Below are 5,188 nucleotides of genomic sequence, written 5' to 3'. Positions count from 1 at the left end.
CTTACAAAATCAGCAAGGGATCAAATACTTATTTCCCCCACTGTAATTGATAATCTAAGACCCAAATAATGAATCAGAAAGGTAAACTGATAAATGAAAAACTTTCCATTAAAATGTCAACTGAAAATGCCATCTTATTACTGATACATGAAAAAGGAGGCTAAATAAACTTTAATATTAACTGGAACCTCTGTGCTTTTGCAGGCTTATAACCCTTTCCTGACCAGGTGATTTCCATTTGTTGTACTCTTCCATTTTTTTTCCTCTCTCCACTTTTTTTTCATTGACATAACTATATGAGGGCTTTTCGCATTTCATTTTAGCATAAAATGTACTGAAAAGCAGGGAAAAAATTCCAAGTGTGGGAATATTGCAAAAATAACTATAATTCCTTTATTTTATTTTAGTTCTGCTTTTACAGTATTCATTATGCATCAAAATTGACCTGGAAGTGTGATTTTCCAGGTCCATATGATTATTGTAATGCTAAATATGTTTACAATTTTTTTTTTGAAATGGTGAAAAAAATATTGGTGTATGTTGGCATTTTCTAGAGAGGCACGGAGTCTCAAAAAACAGAATAGCACAATTCTGATGTTTAGATTTTTTTATAGCATTTACCATATGGGTTAATTAATTTTATGTTTTGATAGATTATACTTCTATGGACCTGGCAACATCAAATATGCCTTTTGTTTTTTAATTTCTGTATTATTAAAGGGAAAAAGGGATGATTCTAATATTTTACTATTTTATAAAACTTTTTTTACTTAGTTTTTTTGTACCCCCAGGAAAACTTGAAGTCTGCAGTCATCTGATCACTTATTCTATGTAATGCAATACAATTAAATTACAGTATATATGCTACAAAATGGAGTTTGTCTATGACATCCAACCAGAGGCTGGGCTTCACTGGAGGACAAACATTATCATGTCATCATATCAAACATTATAATTGTATCATACATTATTATGTCATCAAATCAAATATTACTCATCAGACCCCCGCATTTGCATATGCATAGCTGACAGCTGATACATATATCATGAACTGGCTGTATGCTTTCAGCCATGTAGAATTAACTCTGAAACGCTGTCGCATTTCATATTTGTATTTTGATGTAACCCCGTCTCATGTACAGCTCCATGGAATTAATGGTGCTATATAAATAAATAATAATGATAAAATACATGTGTAAATGTGTGTGTCACTGACATCTATATATATAGGTATTCTATGTGTATATATCTATTCTATTGTAACCTGTCACTCTGTGATATTACTATACGCGGCACATGAATTGCCGGCTTTTATTCTTTCTATCTATCTATCTAATAGCCAAAAAATTGGAACAGCACAACTCCTTATACTTAGCTTCGGGTGCAATGCCCATAGACCACCCGTCCACCGGTCGTCTCCAGTCAATATGATCAAAAAAGCAGGCAGCACTCCATTTTCAGAAAAATATGTAGGATTTTAATGAACCCACATATATATAGCGCCTATTGTTTATTTGATCAACCTATTGTTATGTTATTTTGAATAGGAAATTATATGACTCACTCAAACTCCACATATTTACTATGCCGCACGGACTTACTCATGCCTTATCTCGCCGTGGCCAATAAGGCGCTATATATAAGCGCTTCTGTACGTAAAAGCATTGTTTTCCGCAGCCTTAAAAATAGTTATTTCTAAAGATAAGGTGTTCCACAGCTAAGATGGCGGCAATTGAGGTGTGTGTGGTTGCCACACTTAATATGGCGCTATTAGACGCTATAGCGCATGCGCCAGACATGTAATACCGCCTCTTGCATTTGATTGGCCTCTAGTCACTCACATGGTCATGACGTATGAGGAAGTGTTGGGATATGCGCAGTACACAATTTAGAACGCCGATATCCCCCATTACCAGCATGTCTCTTCATGGGTAAGCGGAAACAACTATGTTAATCAGCATTAATTCACTAATAGTAATATGAATACCGGACACCTTAATAGCACTGTAGCACTTTATGTATATTAATAGAATCAAAATATGGCACTTTAATTGGATGATGAGATTGTCTCTATATATATGCACTAAGATGTAACACTCACTGCTTGAGAAAGGCTCAGTTGAGCCGAAACGTCGCTGAGACATGTGGGTTCATTAAAATCCTACATATTTTTCTGAAAATGGAGTGCTGCCTGCTTTTTTGATCATATCTATCTATCTATCTATCTATCTATCTATCTATCTATTATGTGTGTGTTTTGATGAATATTTCCTTTGAAAATGATGTGTAAATGACATAGAGAATTGCTGTATGTAAAAGCTCATGTTAAAATCGCATTGCAATCGGATGTAAATTGGATGCTAGGTGTGAAAAATCGGATTGTACTCGCATTACACTTGTGTGGCTCTCAGCAGGGAGATTGGGACCGACTTTTCATACATTTAGTTTGACTCCGATCTATATCTTTTTATCTTTGATGAAGTTCACTTGAATAGCCAGGACGACAAAAAAAATAATCTTTGGACATGCAAAATAACCACAGAACACGTTTGTGAATTTCTATATATTTCGAAAATAGGCTACTTTATATCCACACAAAATTTAGCTGGTCAAAAACTGGAAATTTACAGATGAATGCAAGAAGAAATATCACTATACATATAGAGTCATGGCCAAAAGTATTCACACCCCTGCAATTCTGTCAGATAATACTCAGTTTCTTCCTGAAAACGATTGCAAACACAAATTCTTTGTTATTATTATCATCATTTAATTAGTCTTAAATGAAAAAACACAAAAGAGAATGAAGCAAAAAGAAAACATTGATCATTTCACACAAAACTCCAAAAATGGGCCAGATAAAAGTATTGGCACCCTCAGCCTAATACTTGGTTGCACAACCTTTAGCCAAAATAACTGCGACCAACCACTTCCGGTAACCATCTATGAGTTTCTTACAATGCTCTGCTGGAATTTTAGACCATTCTTCTTTGGCAAACTGCTCCAGGTCCCTGATATTTGAAGGGTGCCTTCTCCAAACTGCCATTTTTAGATCTCTCCACAGGTGTTCTATGGGATTCAGGTCTGGACTTATTGCTGGCCACCTTAGAAGTCTCCAGTGCTTTCTCTCAAACCATTTTCTAGTGCTTTTTGAAGTGTGTTTTGGGTCATTGTCCTGCTGGAAGACCCATGCCCTCTGAGGGAGACCCAGCTTTCTCACACTGGGCCCTACATTATGCTGCAAAATTTGTTGGTAGTCTTCAGACTTCATAGTGCCATGCACACGGTCAAGCAGTCCAGTGCCAGAGGCAGCAAAGCCACCCCAAAACATCAGCAAACCTCCGCCATGTTTGACTGTAGGGATCGTGTTCTTTTCTTTGAATGCCTCTTTTTTTCTCCTGTAAACTCTATGTTGATGCCTTTGCCCAAAAAGCTCTACTTTTGTCTAATCTGACCTGAGAACATTCTTTCAAAACGTTTTAGGCTTTTTCAGGTAAATTTTGGCAAACTCCAGCCTGGCTTTTTTATGTCTCGGGGTAAGAAGTGAGGTCTTCCTGGGTCTCCTACCATGCAGTCCCTTTTCATTCAGACGCCGACGGATAGTAAGGGTTGACACTGTTGTACCCTCGGACTGCAGGGCAGCTTGAACTAGTTTGGATGTTAGTCGAGGTTCTTTATCCAACATCCGCACAATCTTGTGTTGAAACCTCTTGTCAATTTTTCTTTTCCATCCACATCTTGGGAGGTTAGCCACAGTGCCATGGGCTTTAAACTTCTTGATGACACCGCGCATGGTAGACACAGGAACATTCAGGTCTTTGGAAATGGACTTGTAGCCTTGAGATTGCTCATGCTTCCTCACAATTTGGTTTCTCAAGTCCTCAGACAGTTCTTTGGTCTTCTTTCTTTTCTCCATGCTCAATGTGGTACACACAAGGACACAGGACAGAGGTTGAGTCAACTTTAATCCATGTCAACTGGCTGCAAGTGTGATTTAGTTATTGCCGACACCTGTTAGGTGCCACAGGTAAGTTACAGGTGCTGTTAATTACACAAATTAGAGAAGCATCACATGATTTTTCGAACAGTGCCAATACTTTTGTACACCCCCTTTTTTATGTTTGGTGTGGAATTATATCCAATTTGGCTTTAGAACAATTATTTTTGTGTTTTTTCATTTAAGACAAATTAAATGAAGGTAATAATACCAAAGAATTTGTGTTTGCAATCATTTTCAGGAAGAAACTGAGTATTATCTGACAGAATTGCAGGGGTGTGAATACTTTTGGCCATGACTGTATGCATGAGTTGAGGCTCAACAGAATTAGACTTATGCAGTATAACATCAATTCTGAAATCACAAGTAATTTTACAATATTGGCTGAAGCAGAAACAATTTCATCTTTAAGAATGAGTCAAATTCATAGTATGTCATGGTTGGAAAAGAGCCATTAAAACCATGGAGTTGAAGCATATTTATAAGCAGTTATTAGACAAAAACCATAACACTAGAAAAATAAAGAATCAGTTTTTGGAAACTCCAGTCACCATGCTCAGCAGCATCTCATAGGAAATATTTTTTATAGGAGGGATAGGACTAATAAGTAACAGAGTGAAGTTACATAAACGGTCAAACCAAATGGGCGTTATGTGGCCCGTGAGTCAGGGAAACTCAATACCGAACGGTACCCTCCACTCCCGATGTCTTAGGCCTCTTTCACACTTCCGTTTTTTTGCCATCTGTCGCAATCCTTTGTTTTGGTAAAAAAACGGATCCTGCAAATGTGCCCGCAAGATGCATTATTTTGCTATAGACTTTTATTGGCGACAGATGGCCACACGTCGCATCCGTCGTGCAACGGATGCGTGGTGTTTTGGCGGACCGCTGTGATGAAAAAACGTTCAAGGGAAAGTTTTTTCGTCCGTTGGATCCGCCATTTCCGACCGTGCATGCGCGGCCGGAACTCCGCTTCCTCCTCCCCGGACTTCAGAATGGGCAGCGGATGTGTCGGAAAATTGCATCTGCTGCCCACGTTGTGCACAATTTTGCACAACGTCCGTCGGTACGTCGTGTCGACGGTTTGCGACAGCCCCGTACCGACAGAAATGTGAAAGAGGCCTTAATTTCAACTGTATGTGCATCCCTACAGCACGGTGGCTCAGTGGATAGCACTGCAGCCTTGCAGCG

This window comes from Ranitomeya variabilis, chromosome 1 (genome assembly GCF_051348905.1).
Source record: "Ranitomeya variabilis isolate aRanVar5 chromosome 1, aRanVar5.hap1, whole genome shotgun sequence".
In the NCBI taxonomy this organism is placed as follows: Eukaryota; Metazoa; Chordata; class Amphibia; order Anura; family Dendrobatidae; genus Ranitomeya; species Ranitomeya variabilis.
Note: the sequence above shows the minus strand (reverse complement) of the source record.